At 35.4% G+C, this 19,600-nt stretch overlaps 1 protein-coding gene across 2 annotated transcripts in view; it reads right to left on the bottom strand.

Moving 5' to 3' along the window:
- MGAT4C (MGAT4 family member C) overlaps window positions 1–19,600 on the bottom strand; it is a 323,806-nt gene that overhangs the window by 54,811 nt on the left and 249,395 nt on the right. The gene's annotated exons all lie outside the window — the stretch shown is intronic.

The following is a 19,600-nucleotide window of genomic DNA, read 5'->3' as shown; positions in this document are numbered from 1 at the left end:
GATGTGCTTCCTATTTCTCTCATCCTCACAGGTATTATAATTACAAAATATACCAGGGAATATGTCCTAGTTATTTATCCACTGTTAATAAAATCCAATTTTATTAAAGAACACAAAAGCATGGAGCAAATCATTGTGGAAATCAAGAGAGTTTTGGAAGAACTGAAAACAGGTGTATTGGTCTTCTTGGTCAGAAGTTTTTGCATGTTTTCTTTCTCCTTTGTTTTATCTTCATTGTGTTTGAGATATTTGTTTCCGTCTGGATGCACGAAGAAACACATTCATTTCATAGCACCTACAGATGCATTTTTAATAGGTTTAAAAATAGCCACTGGCACTTATTAGCCTTCAATTACCTTGGTTGCCTCCTATGTAAAACATTTGCTGCTGTTTATCTTTTTGATACACTAATCATAAAAAAAACCTTAAGGGGACTCGTTATTTTTTGTTCCAAATCTACCAGTATGCTTCATCACTACATCTGTCTCAGTCCCATCATTTTTATACCTGTTCAACTTTTACTACATGTTGTCCAGGGTGCAGGTGCCCTGGCACTGGCAGTGGGAGTTGCAGGGGCCTCTGTGAGGAGGGACCTATGGTGGTGGCACCTCAGGGAAATGCATTTAAGATGGGGAAAAATGCCAGTGAGCGGAGTGAGGGGAAAACAAAACCTGGAAAATGGGAGAGGGAACAAGAGGGAACTTGTTTTATGGTCAGAGAAGAAGGAGATGCTCTAGGTACTGAAGCAGAGAAAAAATATGAGCAGGAAGGAGAAGTAGACGGGAGCTGTTATTGACTGTTCTCCATCCCCCTGAGCCCCTTGGGGTAGGAGGTGTTGAAGCTGGAAGTGGAGGAGTGAAGTTGAGTGCTGAGCCTATGAAAGAGGAAGGAAAGCAACATCTTAATATTTCTGTTCTAATTTCTACTACTGTTTTAATTGGCCATAAATTCAATTAATTTTCCACAAGTTGAGTCTGTTCTCAAGAAGGTACTTGATAAGCAATCTTCCTGTCTTCATCTGTATCCATCATCTTTCTCATTGTGTTTTGTGGTCCTGTGTCACAGGGCGAGAGTGGGTGCCTGACTGGATGGGCAGTCAGGATTAACCCACAACACGTTTACCTCTTTCTTAAAATTCTTCTTATGCCATCCCTTGCCTACACTTCTCAGTCTATTTGTAATTTTATTCTCCTCTGTATCTTGTATTCTATTTATTCGTACAGATTATATCCATATTTTTGTGGTTTGTGTTCAGCTCTACAGGAATCTGTTACTGTACTTTTTATTTTAACTTACTAAAATAATTTTTTCTTTTTCCTTCCTTACGACTGTCAGTCATCTTGTGATTGACCTGATACAAAGCTAACTGCAAATGATACAGAAAGAGGTTCATTTGGATAAGACCATAACAGAAAAATATCGGTATAGTAATCATCTCCAAAAGCAGTATGCCGGTAATAAATGGAATTACTAAGAGAATTATTCTGTTAAACTGGAATGAACTATCAAATTTAAACCCTGATAAAATGAAGATTTTATTTATATTACATTTCTATACACAGAAGTTGCTATAGCCCCTGGAACTAGTTTTCGATCTACAGGAAGTCTATTTCAGTCCGAAATCCTGAATTGTCTGATCTGCGTTTTTCAGAGTACCCTATCTAGGAAGCTTCTTGTAGACTCTTCTATTTATCAGAGGGAAAGCAAGCTAGCTGGATAGCATCTACCTGGATAACAGATCCTAAAGTTGTCCTACATTACACAAACATTTTACTGTAGAGCTGACTCTTTGAATAGGCAATTTGATTGTCTCCATCAAGATTAGAAAGCACGTTTAACAACTGTGACAAATGATTTTAGGTAGAAACAACAGTGAACCATTGTAGGGTATGTTTGGAGACAGTTTTTAAATATATAGTTATTTTCACATTGATGTTCACAAGTCCATAGCTATAAGTAGTAATTTTCTACTGTTTGTTTTGCAATAATTATTTGCTAATGTTTTTGAAGCAAACTGTTTTGTGATTCTTACTGGGGGAGAGATATGAAATCCAGTTCAATTGTATGCTTTACTATCATACAGCAACTTGAATAAGTCAGAGAGTGGAGATTTTAACTGAGTATACGCTCAGACTTTGAGGTCAGGGGAAGTTTTATTTGAAAATGGTAAATGGGATTAGTTCCTAAAAGACTCTTTAATAAAGGTTATCAAATGAAGAGATTTAATAGGTGATCCATAAAAATTTGCATTGTTAAGCATACAATTCTGAATAGTATTTTCTCTTCTTCCTGAGTTTAGCCTGTGGTTTACTACCTGTCAAGTCGTGACTGCTTCCAAAATGCCATATATGTTAACTTACCTTTCCCCAGACACAAAATATGCTAATCTTGACCTATTGCTAGTTGGTTTTAATACTTTCTTCCAATCACTCAGTTTTAACTTTTCTCCATAATTCCTGTAAAATTGCACACTCTTACATTGCAACCTTAAAACTGCAGTGCGTAAGCAAATACAGTTCCACATGTGCATTAAGAAAAATTTCTCATTGTTTCTTTTTCTTGATGACATCTTATTCTTTTCTTCTTTTTTCTTTATTCATACTAAAATGAAATCAGAGAAAAAAGAGATTTTTTTCCCTGTCAGATTATAGCTACCGTCAATGACATAAATAGAAGTTCATTATACAACCAGTGGCAACATTTCATGACATTCCTGGAAGTGGGTTACAACTAGCTGTCCAGTGCCTTTTGGATACAATTCATGATTAAACAGACTCGCCTTATTTTTTATTAGGAAACCCTCAGGGTATAGATAGAAATATAAAAACAGTAACCTGAAACTTTTCAGAGATCAAGAAAAGAATAAACTAAGCAAGTCAATGCGCTGATTTCAGACAAAAACAGATAGGTGTCATAAATATTATGTTATCTAACAGAAAAAAAAAAAGGCTAATCATAAGTAAAAATTATATTTGGAGAGCTAAAATATTTATTATGTTATTGATCAAAGTTTTTCATATCTTGAAGTTATCCTGATATAAAAAATGTACTGGGTTTAGCTTCTAGTCCATCTGCTTAAATTAAGTGCAGGAAAATGTCCTTAGGGAGATCTTGAATGCTAGAATACAGAAGGATCTCTCTGGGGCTGTAAAAATGATACTGAACATTTTTCACAACATGCTACTTCTAGTTGTTTCTGGACAAATGCCAGAGGAGAAGAAAGGCAAGATCTAAGTACCCCTTCAGCTGGTATAAATTAGAAATCATCTCAGCACTGGATCAAGCTAAAGAGTTGGAAAGGTCATAAAAGTTAGAAGACACTTTTACTGCTATCTTTGGCTTTGTGTTTGAGCGGCATCAAGAGTGTGTTTAGCACTGAGAAAAAATTGGGGCATGTCTTCAGAGTTTATTTAATATTTTTATTCATTAATAGGCAAAATGCATTTGTATCCTGGACCTAGTATTTTGGGTTAGAAATCATTAACACTATGAATTACTGAGCTTTACTGGAAGGGTTAAACTGCAGTCTAATTCTTTGGTGTTTTCTGACTCCAAACCCTGGACCAAAACTGTAAGATTTTGCTATGTTATCCTATCCAGCTTCTACATGAAGCAATGAAATTCTAAACCACAATGTTTATATGTGTTTTTATACATATATATAAAAGTATGATATTATTAAAATAAGATTTGTGCTGATGGTCTACCATGTAATCCTATTGCCCACTCAGAAATTCTGCTCAATATTTCATGTACAATAATAAAACATCCCATAGCTCTCTGCTATAGTTTCCAAAGTCCTTTAGGAATAATGTCAGAGGGCACTACTATTTGATTGATGCCACTAGAAAAATATTGCTCCTTTTTGACAGCATTTAATGATTCAGGTCACTAGTCTGAACCATACTCAGCGGTATGGTATACACATATATAAAGTACACACAACCTTTCTTCATGGAGAGTACAAAAATGTGAGCTTTTTCTTTTGAAGGAAAATGTGAATCCATCTCAGGTACTTATTTTTCATACCTGCACAAGTGTATTTGAAAACAAAGTAATGTAAAATAATCAGTTCAAAACTGCTTTTTTTATTTGTAGTCATAAGTGTTCTATAAAGGAAACAAACAAATAATGCACTCAGGAACATATGAAGAAGACATCACAAAAAAAGTAAAAGGAGTCACTTCAAATCTTTTATGAATTAATTTTTTTCTGAGATTCTACAGCTGAACAAGTAGAGTTATAATATTAATAGTAAATGCCATTATAATTATGAGTGGTACATTATCAAGTTACTACTTATAACTATTAGGAAGTCAACAACACCTAATTACAAAATTAGCTTTTTTTTTCTTTCTTAAATAGTAAAACATGAACATGCTGTTTTCTAAAAACATTATTTTCATCATTAAAATTACTGCCTTTTGATTTCTTATGTTTTGAAGACTTAGTTAGTTTTAAATAATTTTGAGGCAGGTCTTTCCAATAAATACCTGATTTTAGAGTTATGAAATATTAAAGAACTGTGTTTTTGTAAGCAAGTGCTGTTAAAAAGTTGGCTAAAAGATAATTTAAATTATTTTTTCCTCTCCTGAGTTCTAAGGATAATTAATTCTGTCACATGACAGATTACATTTTCAGTATCACAGAATGCAGATCTCAGAAAACACTGAGTACTTGTGTCATAGCTCAGTCAGCTCCCATATGATGTAAATCAATATACTGATACTGAAGGCACTAAAGCCACATGTATCTACAACAGCTAAAAATCCAGACTTTTATATTCACCAGGTTGATTTTCTCATTTTCAGATGTCTCTCCAAGCACTGTTGCTTTCACTTCATTGTAAAGGAATTCCATACAAATTTACATATTAAAAATAAAAAGTGTACTCCAAAAAGCTTATGGGAGTGAGCTCCAAAGCTCCAAAAAGCTCACTGAGAGTGATATTCTGTTTGCTGACAAAGGTGTCTGTGTGTATATATTCACGTGTGAACTAGAGATCAGCTCATTTGCACACTAGATATCTATTGTCAACTGAAATTCTCTCAAAGATCTTTCCATCTGCCATGCCATTGGGTTTCTGCTCTTCTATAGGTTCTACACTGTATTTGAATCCATGAGGATATTGCAGATAACTTGGAGCACCTAAAATGACACAAAGTGCCTTCATAAAGGGAAGTGACCTATGTGATATTCAACATAGTCAGTGGAGGTTAAAGAGAGTTCAGCCCCTAACAGTTCAGCAAAATAGAAATTTAAGGTGAAATTCTAGATTACAAGAATTTAGTGCCATTTTTGACCCTTTGGGACATCTGAGTCCTGCTTATGTTGCTAAAAGATATAATGTAAAACCTACAGAGACACTCATCCTTTTCAAATGAAGAGTTATTTCAAGCCTAAGAGCATATCCAATAGTGTTTACAATGACAAAGGATGCCTCTGGGGAAATTAATCCTCTGTTTGGATGGCTGATGTCAGAGACTGAAACAGTTAATAATTTATGCACTCTAGGATCCTCAGGGGACTTTTGCAGGCTGTTGGCTCATCAAAGCCCATCCCCCTGCTAATCCTGAAAGGTAGAAAAAATCCTTTTACACCATGCTCCTCACAGGAACTCTACACAGGCCCAGGAAAGGTTGGAGACTCATGGCATGGCCCGTGACACTATCCATGGATATAATAACTCATAACTTCTGTGACTGTGTGGTCTTCTCTCCCCCAACTCCCAGTGGATTAAGGCCACCACTTCAACTGACGGACATGGAAGCTGCAACTTTCATCACTGGGCGGTGACTATATACATTTTTCCACTCTCATCTTTTCTTTCCCTTACTCTCCCTTACCTTTATCCTGTCTTTTCCTTTCTCTCACTTATGTATTTTCCCTAAAGGTTATTTTTATACCATATTGCTGTAGATCATAGATACAGATGATAACACCCCAAATGGCAACGTACCTGTTTACCTTAGAAACAAAATTGTTCTAAAAAAAACCCTACATATATATGTTTTCAAACACTGACTATTCAGTGTCGTTTCACTCTAATCCACTCCAAGGGATTTATTAATAAGAACCTGGGTTACCCTCCCCTTTCTGGGGCAGGCTATAACAGCTAATCAGCTCAACAGCTTTTGAGACACTATTTCAAATATTGACAATACCGAATGGATAACTAGATATCCATTGGTGTCCTAATCTGTGTGCTAAATCCTACCCTGAGTGATGATAGTAATTTAGCCATTGTTTTCCCTACCATGTTTTAAGTGCTATACATTATTTTAATTCTGAATATAGGCAAATTCCATAGCCATTCACAGTTCTTTGGTTATGGCACATTTTTTATGACATACATGATCTGTAAACATGTATGGAACCTCAGCTAACCTGTACTAGCAGTACTTTGCTAATTCTTATGACCAGGTTTGAATTCTAAGCTGAAGAACAGAGATACCTGAGTAGTCAGTTTGTGTGGTCTTTTTCATTTGATACCAACAACATATTTTGAGTACCCAGAAAAGCAGCTATTTCCATGGTTCAAAACAGAAACCCATAACATAGATACAATAAGAGATTTAAGGCATAAAGAATTCTTAGACCTGTTTTAGAAAGTGAACCACTGTGGTGAGACAAGGTACCATTCCTCTGCACTGCAGAATCACTGCATTTAGTGTTTCTCCTAAAGGTGTCATGTTCGTGTTTCTATAGCTGAGCTATGGGTTGGTAGCTGATAATTGCTAGAAAACACAAAGTCAAATATTATTGTTAAAGGTAATACGTTTCATTTAAATACATAAACTGTGGTTTGGTTCTGTACAAGACCAAACAAAACTGCATTCAAAATAACCCATCTCTTTCCAAATGTAATTAATACATTCATTGATGGCTAAAAACCATGAATATGATGGACTCACTGGGTATTCTTTCATCTTCACAGTTATGAACTTTACAAGTATTGAAGAAATATTGAATGAGGAAACTCAAAAGTCAGATAACATGAAATGAGAAGTTTTGGATGGAATTTTTCTGACAAAGTCAAATTTAACTTAAAAATAGTATTTCATTAAGCTCAATTATATTTTGTCCAGACCTTCTACTGAATTTAAGTTAGTATTTTGAGATTTTGTGTAGGATCCTGACAAAACTGTCTTACAGCAAAGGATACTGGAGGATGTCTGTTGATAACACAGGGATTTTTTTGCATACAGAGTGGAAATTAGCACCTTCGACACACCACAGTTGGTCTATTGGAACAACATGATCACAGTCAAATCCCTAAAAGCAACAAGCCAGCTTCTAAGGAGTGATGAAACTAGCCAACAGCATCTAAGAACATTTGAATATGATGGAAATTTGCAAATAAAACTGCTATAAGTATCTTTAACCGACTCTAGACCTCCCTACCCCAAAACATTTCTTATATATCAAAATTCATATTTTTCAGCTTGTCTAAATACAGAAAAGAATAATCTGAAATTTCACCATAAATAAGTTTTGTTTTAAAAAAAGAACAAACAAAACAACAAATCTCCTTTTCATGTTATTACAAGTATCCCCCTTTCCTTCAACTGACAATGTACCTGAAGACAATTTGCATACAGTGCATAGATATTAAAGTCCAATTCACAAAAGCAAAATAAATTTTGTAATGGAAATCTTATATGCATTAATAATTGTTGACACAAATTACACCATTTAAATATGTAACCAGATGACTAAACCTGAAAATTAACTATCTCAACAGTTGCAACAAATGCAATCATCTGTTTTGCAATTATGTGTCTACCTTGTTGATTCCGGAAATGACTGCAGGTGCAAAATTGAAGCCTGGGTTATGTATCCTTTTAAACCTTGGTCCTTAATGTAATTTGCATTTTAATATGCATTTGCAGTATATATTGTAATTGTTTCTCTAGAGCTCATATCTATGATTTGAATACATAATATCCATAACACAAATTGCATATTACAGCTTCAGAAGAACAGTTGTATTTTAAAATGTCTATTAACTGGAAAGTGGTAATTTGCGTGCAACATGTAGAAGATACTAAAATGTTTCAGCATTATTTTTACATTATGAAGTTTAGTAGTTCATAACATGTAACATGACTACTGAAGTTAAATTAAAACAACATTACAGAACACCAGAAAAATGCATCCTAAAATTTAAAGTTCCTTCTTTGCTTTAAATTTTTTGTCCACCAATACAACTTATGTTTCAGAAACAGTTTTTCTTTTAATATTTTATATATTTCATCTCTTTGATATTTTTTAATCCAGTGATAAATACCTTGATGACAACACAGCACTCTGTGAGGCATAGAAACCATCAAAAACATTCCAACTCTCTTTTCCTCACCACTCTTCACATACATCCATCTTACTACTTCTGTTTACTGCTGCTTTCACTGAGAACCTGTGTGAGAACTTCAGAAGCTCCATTTACAATATTGCATGGTGGTATGGCAATCAAAAACTGAAGAGAAGAAACCATTGCATTCTTTCTCAGTCAGGTTTTCCATATCCTAGATGTGTACAGATAGAAGTAAAACTGACCAAGTGACAAATTTGCTCTTCACTCTTTCCCTTCTCCACCCATACTTTTTTTAATTGAAATGAGAAGCAAAGCAAAATTATTCTGTCTCTTTTTAATTCTTCCTCATGCAAGTTGCACTTTCTAGAAACATGCACAACAGCACACTCAGACCCTTTTTTTTAAGGGAGTGTGAATCTATTATATCAACCATGTGTTTTAAAAGATGATACTGATATTATTCCTAAATATGACCTATTACTTTAAATGAGAGTGATAATAAGTACTGAAGTTAATAGAAATTATATATTCTTGACTGTTCATGTGCAATATGGACATGGGTTTAGAAATTACAAACTCCTTCACCTTATAAGATTTCTAAAATTATAACATGTATTGAGGGGACTTACCATGCTCTCCTTTAAATAAACGCTATTTATTTTTATTTACTTTTTCCCCTGTATTATTTTGTTAGTTTTCCATTGGAATTTTGCCATTACTTATAGGACTAATTTTCTGAGTCAATTGATTATGCTGAACACAGAAAGATTAATATTTTCACTATTGTAATATTTTCAGTGCTGCCACTAGGTACACTGGACAAAGAAACATGCCCAATTAAAGAGAACAGTTACTCAGAGTACAGTTCCCAAGTGACATTTTAGTGAAAGTAAGAAGCAGTTCAATGTTTTGTTCGACTGATTCCCTTGAAACTCTTCTCATTGCAATTGGATTTGGTCAGTTCAAATTTGATAAATACCAATGTGACAATTATTTTGAAAGTATTTTCATACAACAGACATATATATGTATGTATATAGTTTATCACGGGGAAAAAAATCTCCAACCAACATTGTAGAAACCTCAGTTTTCATCTGTGAATGATTGTAATAAAATATTTTTAAGCAGCTTTCTTCCACAGGAATGTGTGAATACTACAACCTAATGACTCTAACTGGTTCTGGAAATTGCTTGTTTGCATTTTTCAGCCAGCCCTGTCCATTATACAACTTATTATGAAGTGCTACAGTCTGCAACACATGTCATTTTCCTCAGAGGAAGAAATGGCACCACAGTTTACTTCTCAGTATCAGTTTCTATACTGCTTTGATACATAGAAAATCACTGTTTCTTTTGCAGATACAACATTTCTTTCAAAAATAGGTTCTTTCCTCCTTAGTGTTTTCATCAAGTTTTCTTCCATAATCCATAACATTCTTATAAACTGCACCTTTACCAAGAAGTATTTAAATTATGTGATGTTATAGTACTGTCAGTTCCATAGCAGTTGACTGATTACCAAAGCCAAAATGGCCCCAAAGTTATTTGTTAATGAACAGAGAGAACACTTGACGGTTCAATTGTTAATAAGATGGGTAAAAATGAACTGGTTCCAGTGTAAAGAATAGATCTTCATTTGGGGAAAATATGCTGCAACTCCAATGACTGAATTTTTGTAAAAGAGAGCAGAATATTTCTTCTTAGACTCGCACCTAAGATTAGCTTTTTGTTTGTAAGGAACAGTTGCTTTTGGAGCATGTAATATGCCTATTCAAGAGCTATCACGGCACTACCAAATTTACTTGCAATTGAATTATCAAGGGATTAATTTCCTAGACATAAAGTTTAGTTCTAGTGGGTAAATAGGAGAGTCTGCTCAAAAAATCAGACAAACTGCAGTTGTAATTTAAAAAAAAATCAATGAAAAACATTTTGAAAACAAAACAAAATAAACAAAAGCCAGTATAATGAACCAAATGGGTACACAGATTTTTAAGGAATGGCAAACTAAACTTTTCATTCTAGTTTGACAGCTATATTGATGGAAAAATCTTTAATCCAATATAAGGCAGCGTGGAGAAGGTATGCATTATATGTATTTCCATTACACTTATGGCCATATCTGCTACACAGTTACAGGGCAAGAATAACTTTATAATCTATTAGTAGCCTTGCAAAATTTTTCAAACACGCTATTACTGGATGTCTCTGGCTACTTAATAACATAAGAACCTTAAGGTTAGTTTTTGAAAGACTCTTTCTTAGATAAACATTCATTAAAGTTTTTAAATTACTGACTTGGATAATTTCTGAGCTATCGATTTGTGCCATTATTGTCTAAATAATTTGAAAATACGTATGACTCTTCCGCAGTCTAAATGGTCTAAAGGTCCTATTTAGCAAATACAACCAAAATTTAACCAAAACGTCTCTAATTATTTACTTGGATAAATATCAGTGAAGAGTACAGTATATAAACTAAGCATATAAGTTGTCATTAAACAATAGAAAAGTAGGAAAAATATCAAGGGAGGAAAGTTGTTTAAAAATAGAATGGAAAAGTGGGTATTTCTCAAATAGTGTTAATAATTATCAACATAGGCAGACTGTAAGTAGACTTACAATAGGAAAATGGGGTGCACTTCATTATCAGATACCACAGCATGAATTCTAAGTGTTTTGTCACTGAGTTCTGTTATTAGGTGTTTTAATTCAAGTATATCTAAAGGCTGATACTATCCCTTTCTGCCAACGTAACATGCAGCTATAACTCATTAAGCTTGATGAACATCCTGAGATACACTAAGCGCCCTGTAGAAAAGTGCTGAGTTTTGTAAAACTTTCGTTCACTTTTTATCACTGTGGCCTTTGGGGATCATTGAGACCACAAAGACCAGACAATAAAAGAAAACTATTTCTTGCATGGCCTCCAGGATATGGCTGAAGGACAGTGTAGTACTGCCCACCAAGTTCCAGCCTCTGTCTTAGAATTGTGCATTGGGTGCCCTGTGTTTTGCAGCTGAGAGCAAGAACAAGCTAGACTCAGAACTCAGCTCCATGTTTCAATTCTCTCTAAAGACAGGCATACAAGGAAGGTGAGAAAGTAATAATACCATTACAAAACATCTCTTGTGATATTTTATTTTATTTTTCAATTTTCAGTTCAGTGAGAGTTGAAGACTTCTCCCAGGTGCCCAGAAATATATTTTCAAGTCATGTGTTATACCCCAGTTCATTTTATTGGAGAAAAAAATGAGCAACTGTATATTGACTCAATTCTTTATTACAATAAAAGGAGTAGGAGATCAATGACCTTTTTTTTATGGTTGCACACTTTTACATAGTAGTGTAGTTATTGTGTATTTATAACTATCCGTTTAATCTTTTAGACTTTTGTTTTATTTTTAGCATTAATAAAGCTATAAATTATTATATAAGGTATGTATAATAATTACTTAAACAGAAGCTAATATAATTTTTTAAGATGTTGATGCTGTCATTACAAACACATTGTCATTACACAACTTGCTACTGGAAAAATAGGAAAATAAAATAGCTTTTATACAAAACAGCCCTATTCATCTTTGTGTTCACTCAATCCTTTTAGGAATTAAGTTTCAGTTATGTCTCAGTAATAATTATTTTCTTTTATTACTTGGTTTTGGAAATCAAAAATCAGGTAAAAAGGGACAAAATTTTCTTAAAGTGGGTCAACAAGTGGGTTGCTATGTGAAACTGAGATACTAAGAAATCTCAATATTTTCATTGCTTGAGGAAAATACTAGTTGCTTTTGTGTGCCTCCCATGAGGCTTCAGCTGAAGTGACATACTTTAAATTATATTATACTTTTCAAGGCAAGATGCCTGACAGGGGATATAAATATGTGTCATTTATTTCTATAGGAAAAAGTATTTACCAAATGAAGGATTTCAGTTTGAAAAATAATGATTTTAAAAAAACAGTTCAGCTACTACTAGCTATAAATTAGAATTATATTGGAAATATATTGATATTTATCTTTTCTATTTAAAATATTTATCTTTCTTCTACATAATGGTTTGTAGCAATGTAGGGTTACAAGGGCCATTACCTTACATGACAATAACCATCCTCATAGGCAGTAGAAGTGGAATAAGAGACCCGTTAGAAAGCACTTATTAACTTCCTTTTTCTTTCCACCCACCCTGCCTAGAGCAAGGTGGAGAAAGTAAAGAAGGATAATTGCAAGAATAATGGTATCAATAAGCTTGATAGTTTATTACACTATTTTTAAAGTATTGTTTTGTAGAGCTTTTACCATGTGTTCCAACACTTCATAAAGTGAAGATGTCAATTTTTGTTAATGATCTATTTTGTTATTTTTCTTTTTTTTAGTTTTAAAAAGGGATTTAAATTTAGCTTAGAATTACTAACAATGTTATGGATATACTTTTTTGATGTCCTTATACACATTATAAATTAAAGTAGGGACCAGTCTATTGATCTATTAAGCCTCTGAGAAGTTATCTGTTAACAAATTTTCTTTAGATATATTCTCTCTCTTGATGCATTCTGAACTAGATTCTTGCTAGAACATGAACACTTTGAGTTTAGCCTTTTATAGACATATGTCTCTATACATTGATCTGCCTCCGGGCATGTTAGTACAGTCTTTTGCCTGGAAGGCAGCCATATTGACTACTACTGCTGGGAATGGTAAAGTAGGAACTTTTATATCATTTATGGACAAGCTGTTCTGGTCATATGCCTGCAGGCTTAAGCTGTCTGTAAAGTACCTATATATCAGTTGCTCTGGGAGGACTTTTTAAGGGCTGAATTATTTTTCCTTGTATGTAGCTTCAGATTTCTCCCCAACAACTCTGAGTTGATCCTTCACAGTAGAAAATTTGATGAACTGCCTTCCAAGAATAGTAAAATTTTAAGATTAGCTCAACATTTAATAAGAAAACATCCCAGTATACTGTATACTAAATACAACACCTCCGTATACTGAATACAGGTTTACAGGGAATTACTCAGTGTGGTCAAGGAGTATGAGTATACATAGCACATAAAGTGTATCAAAGTTTTTGTTAAGACAGTACATTTGGATCACTGACTTCTCTTCCTACTTTTGCTCTGCAACCTTAAAGCAAAAGTAAGCAAGTCCCTATCCCTGCGACCCCCAGCATGCATTTCAGCATGTATAAGCTACATCTTTTAGGTTTTCTCTAACCCTGAGGGTTACAGCCTTACGAAGAAGGACTAGGGTCATTATCATAGAATCACAGAATCATGGAATATGCTGAGTTGGAAGGGATCCACAAGGATCATTGAGTCCAACTCCTGCCCTTGCAAAGACCATCCCCAAGAGTCACATCATGTGCCTGAGAGAATCATCCAAATGCTTTTTGAAATCTGTCAGGCTTGGTGCTGTGAACACTTCTCTAGGGAGCCTGTTCCAGTGCCCAACCATCCTCTGAGTGAAGAACCTCTTTCTAATATCCAACCTAAACCTCCCCTGACACAACTTCAGGCCATTCCCTCGGATCCCATCATTGGTCACCACAGAGAACAGATCAGTGCCTGCCCCTCCTCTTCCTCTCACAAGGAGGTTGTAGACTACAATGAGGTCTCCCCTCAGTCTCCCCTTCTCCAGGCTGAACAGACCAAGTGACCTCAGCCGCTCCTCATACGGCTTCCCCGGAAGGCCCTTCACCATTTTTGTTGCCCTCCTTTGGACACTCTCTAATAGTTTAATGTTTTTCTTATATTGTGGCACCCAAAACTGCACACAATATTCAGAAGGCCACACCAGTGCAGAGTAGAGAGGGACAATCACGTCCCTTAACCACTGGTGATGCTTTGTCTGATGCCCCCCAAGACACAGTTGGCCCTCCTGGCTGCCAGGGCACTGGTGACTCAAATTCAACTTGCCATTGACCAGGACCCCCAGGTCACTTTCTGTGATACTGCTGTCCAGCATCTCATTCCCTAGTCTGTACAAACATCCAGGGTTGCCCCATTCCAGGCACAGAATCCAGCATTTTCCCTTATTGAACTTCATATGGTGGGTGATTACCCTGTCCCCTAACTTGTTGAGGTCTCTCTGTAGTGCCTCTCTGCCTTTGAGGGAGTCAACAGCTCCTCCCACTTTTGTGTCCTCTGCAAACTTGCTTAGTATCCCTTCCAGTCCTATGTTCAAGTAATTTCTGAAGAAGCTGAAGAGCACAGGTGCTAAAATGGAACCCTATGGAATCCCACTAGTGAAAGGTCACCAGTCTGATGTTACTCCACTCACTATTACCCTCTGTGCTCGACCTGTGAGCCAATTGCTCACCCACCACACGATGTGTTTATCCAGCTGTGAGCTGGATATTTTGTCCAGAAGGATCCTGTGAGAGACAGTATCAAAAAACTTTACTGAAATCAAAAAAATCAGCTGCCTTCCCTTTATCAACTGGGTGGTTTACCTTGTCATAAAAAGAAATCAGGTTTGATAAGCAGGACTTTCCTCTCATGAAGCCATGCAGGCTGTGACCATTGACTGTGTTTCAGGTGTTTTTCAATACATCCCAGAATAATCTTCTCCATAACTTTATCAGGCACTGCAGTGAGACTGACAGGCCTGTAGTTTCCATGGTCCTTCTTTTTACCCTTCTTGAAAACTGAGACACTTTTTGCGAGCTTTCAGTCAGCTGGGACCTCACCAGATTCCAAAGACAGTTCAAAATTCATCAGGAGAGATTTTGCAGTGACACCTGCCAGCTCTGTGAGGATTCTGGGATGAATCCCATCAGGCCCCATAGATTTGTACAGATCCAGCTGGAGCAGCAGATCCTGCACAATTTCAGTTGAGAGTTGATCATCCTCACAGTCATGGTCCTCCAACTCAGGGCACTGAGGCCTTCTTGGCCTGTCATCCATGTTGAAGATAGAGGCAAAGAAAAAGTTAACACCTCTGCCTTGTCTGTGTCCCTGTTTGTGAAGTGACCACCCTCACCCGTAACTGTAGTCTGTGATAGACTCACACTATGACACCCTCTTTATTTGTTTGTCCCTTGATTCTTACCCAGAACTCTCAACTGTGCCATTGGCAACTGTGAGCTCCATACATTCTAAACCTTCTATTAAACACAGTACCACCCCTCTGCCTCTTCTGCCCTGTCTGTCCATCCTGAGGAGCCTGTAACCACCCAACATGGTACTCCAGTCACAGGTGTCATCCCACCAGGTTTGACTTACGCCAGTCATGTCAAATTTCTGGGACTGGGCTAAAGCTTCAAGCTCCTCTTGTTTGTTCTTCATGTTGCATGTATTGGTGTAGAAACATTTCAGGTGTGGTACATTATATTTAGTTACTGTACCCTTTTTTAAAATTATTATGGAAAAAATTCTAATTATATTATCATGAGGAAGGAAATTATTTGATATATATAGGCAGCCTTGCTTTCTTTCAGACACATGGATTAAGAAAAATGATGTGATTGTGATGCTAGACTTTTGCTCTAATTAGTGTTTTTTAACTCTGTGAAAGCAGATAAGAGGTGCTGAAAACCTAGAAATTTATCCTGTCAGACACAGAGGAAATCTATTGTTCTGTTTCTTTGCATTTCAGCTGCATTAATGAAAGCAGTAATAGTTGCAGAATCCATGCCATTTTACCACATAGTCATGATTTGTCCTTTCACAAAAGAAAATCAGAAAACTGCTGAGTATCGGAAATATTAATGGTTGTTAGAAAAATTGTAATAAAGGGCTCCTCTTCTAAAGCATTGCCTGGCTTTTATGTCGTTATTCATGAGTGACTAACACATTCCGAGCAGAGTAGCTCTGATACCCAAGGAAGCCATGATGAGCAGCAGTAAAAAGCATGCAGGGAAAAGAGTTTTTCATAGGACTCAAATACCAGGGCTGTGTGCAATACATGAGTTGTACAGAACTGAAAAAGAATTATTTTTCATGAATGTTGAGTAGTACATCATTTGGAAAGAGAGGCAGGTCATAACTTTTCAGTGGTTGAAATATTTGAGGGTGAGCATGGCATGGGATGGATATATGGAAAGAAAAGTAGAAATAGATCAGACAACAGCAGACCAGACTAGAATTTGGTAACAAGCAAAATACACAAAGGCATTCTTATGTGAGTTCTTTTGATGGTACCGACTATTTAAACCATTAACAAAATTATGTCATTTTTACACCATATTTAACAATGTTTTAGAAGGATATTACAACAGAAGACATGAGAATCAATAATTAAAATATAAAATAAACTGTTAAAAGAAGGTGTACTTCATGATTCAGTAGTCAGCCGATTGCTGAACTGAATTTGTTTAATTACACTGTAAATCACTAAATATGTCCAAAAAAATATACCCCTTATTCATTACTGTGAAATATCTGGGAAATAGTCTTGAAATAAGTAGCTAATTGTGTATTAGTGATTGTCTGTCTTCCTTCTCATATTATCAGATGGGATATAATTTTTATTATAAATAATTGCAAGTTAAAATGTAAAAGTAAACTCAGTCAAACAAACCCTTAAAATGAAATAGAAAAAACCTACCATGTTTGCTCTCAATCTTCATTTTTTAAAAATATCTATAATTAAAAGTCTCAGTTGCGTAAAATAACCATTCTTATGCTTTTCCCATTTAATTCTTAATCTAAACTCATTTAAAGTGATATGTGTATCTAGGTATCTGAAATCTATTTATTTATATCATTATGATTGTTATCATGTCAAACTGATAATATGAAGAATACTTAAAAATCACAGTTTATAGTGAACCTTTTTTCTGATTAATAGGAATAATTTTTGTTCCAGTTTATTAGAAACATTAAAATACATATTTTCCTTCAGCATGCTGTCAAGGAAGGATATTACAAATATACAGAATGCTTAAGTTTGCACATTTTGTCAGATTCATATTCATACAAGGAAGGAATGTTCTTGCATGTCTTTCAAAAATGACACTTTCCAGCTAGATAATACTGAAGGTTAAAAAATTATATGAAAGACATGAGAACATTTTAATAAACATTATGCAAAGCTGTCTAATGTTATTCATGTAAGCTTCCAGATGTATTTTCTTCAGTTATCGTGTGCTCTTTTTTTAATCCTGTTTCCTCCAACACATTTAACTGATAGTTTATCAAAAAATAAAGTTTAAAATTGAAGGATTCAAATCTGTAAAAAAACAATCTGTAGACAGTCTCCAAGGGTAAGATTAGACATTAGAACATTACTGACCATCAGAATACTGTTGTCAGTACAAGTTGCAATATAAGGATTGTGTGATATGTTGAAATCCCAGTTTATTAGTCAAAGAAAGAATTACATAACAGAACATTCAGTACTTGGTTCACATATAAAACTAAATGGCTTCCTGAATTGTCTAGTTCCAGAATGCTCAAATATAAGGAATAAATGCTAAAGCCATCTTCAGTAGGAAACTCCTTTAATAAGGACATTTAGATTCAGTGCTGAAAAATTTTGTTGGGTTTAAAAATTAAAACTCCAATCAAGAAATATAGGTCTTTACAGCATGACACGAACATACTAAAATCACTGAAATCCTTTAGGTAAGGCTGTTAGAACTGAATTCCACCATCAGATATAACTCAAAATACAGTGGTAAAAAAATAAATGGTTAAAGGAAAAAAAATCAATTTTAATTTAGATAGGACAAAAATACAAAAAGTTTTAAGGAACAAAAATTATATCCTGATATATTCATCAGTCATCTTGTTGAGGACTACATCTGGTGGAAGTAGCTCTATTTGCAAGCTGCAGGTTGAGATGCATATTGAGCCCTGGGTGGGAGACCAAGACAAGAGGCTTTGAATTGCTTTGGATAACCAAATGGGGCAAGCCGGGTGTATGGACACTGGGAGACAGGGCAGGAGCAGAGGACTCAGAAGGAAGAGTGAGACTGTGAGGCTGTAAGAGCTCAGGTGTTCCTCTGTTGAGTCCCTCCTTGGAGGCACCAGTTTGGGCTGTTTCTGTGTTATCGTACCATGAATAAATTGCTTTAAGGAATGAGACATCTGAGACTCTTCTATGGGAAAGCTGGGGTCAAGTCAGTCAGGAAACCCGGTCTGAGTGTGTGTGAGTGGGGTGTGCAGGGAGACAAGCGGGGCCCACATTGAGTCACTGGAGCTGCTGTGAAGGGTCTTTGGTCCCAGCAATGAAAGTCTCTGGCATTGGGAGCGTGACTGCACAGAATAATTTGTACTGTGTACCACACTGTCCTGTTGATGGAATGGCTTACTAGTTTCTGTTAAGGTTTTTACTTGTTTTCGTTTTATAAGGTTTTGTTTTATTTCGTGGGGGATTTTTGTTTTGTTTTGGAGGTTTTTTGTTCGTTGGTTGGTTCACTTTTGTTTCTCGATGGTGGATTTTTTTATCCCTATAGTAGTATAATTAATGGCAAGCAGCATACCCAGATTCTAGTCTAAGAGTCATTTTTATCACCAAGGTCACATCATGGTAGAAGCTGCAATGGCACTATTTAAAGGAATGTCATTGCTCTTTAGAATCAGAATTACGTCTATTTACTGTAGGAAACCAAACCCACTACATTATTAATACCAGTAAATATCACATATTGATGTCCAAATGGGTCTTTTCTGGTTATATATTACACATCCTCTCAAAGCTGTCACATGGATGATGTACTACATAACACTAATAGCTGCTGCTTCAATGATGTATACCAAGTGCCATCACTCCAGCTAAATATTTCATCATAGCAACAGAATTTGTGCTCAAATACTTCAACAGTATGGTTGTAAATAAAATACACCTGCACAGACCAATTATTGTGAAAGTGCTACAGAATTATTTACCCTATATGTGTAAGAGTGTTTGTGTGTATGAGTGTGCACTACTGTAATCAGACCGTTTTCTGTTTTCACAATAAGCACATTGTTCTTGTTTATTAACAGTCTGATGCCAAGTTCTCTTAAGGTTAATACCTTTAACATAGCCAAATATCTCTTACCACATTCTTGCTCTGAATTTTATTGATTAGATGTCTCTATGACTTTGGAAAACCAGTTTTCTGTATCTGTAGTCTCACTCCAGTACCGTGGGTTATCCATTATCAGTGTTCCACTTCATCAATTGCTCTCTCTCCATTATTTCCTTTAACTTCTCTCTTTTATCGCCAATTGCTCTTTTTCTTTAGCTTTTTTCAACCCAACAAACTGTAAAAACTGAGTTTCACTATTCAGACCTATCCTTAGTATTTAACAATATTCAATGACCTGCTAAGTAACTTGTGGTTTCCACTCAAATG

The sequence above is a fragment of the Corapipo altera genome, unplaced genomic scaffold, assembly GCF_003945725.1.
Source record: "Corapipo altera isolate COAL_440 unplaced genomic scaffold, ASM394572v1 1, whole genome shotgun sequence".
Taxonomy (NCBI): Eukaryota; Metazoa; Chordata; class Aves; order Passeriformes; family Pipridae; genus Corapipo; species Corapipo altera.
Note: the sequence above shows the minus strand (reverse complement) of the source record. Positions and strands in the feature narration are given on the sequence as shown.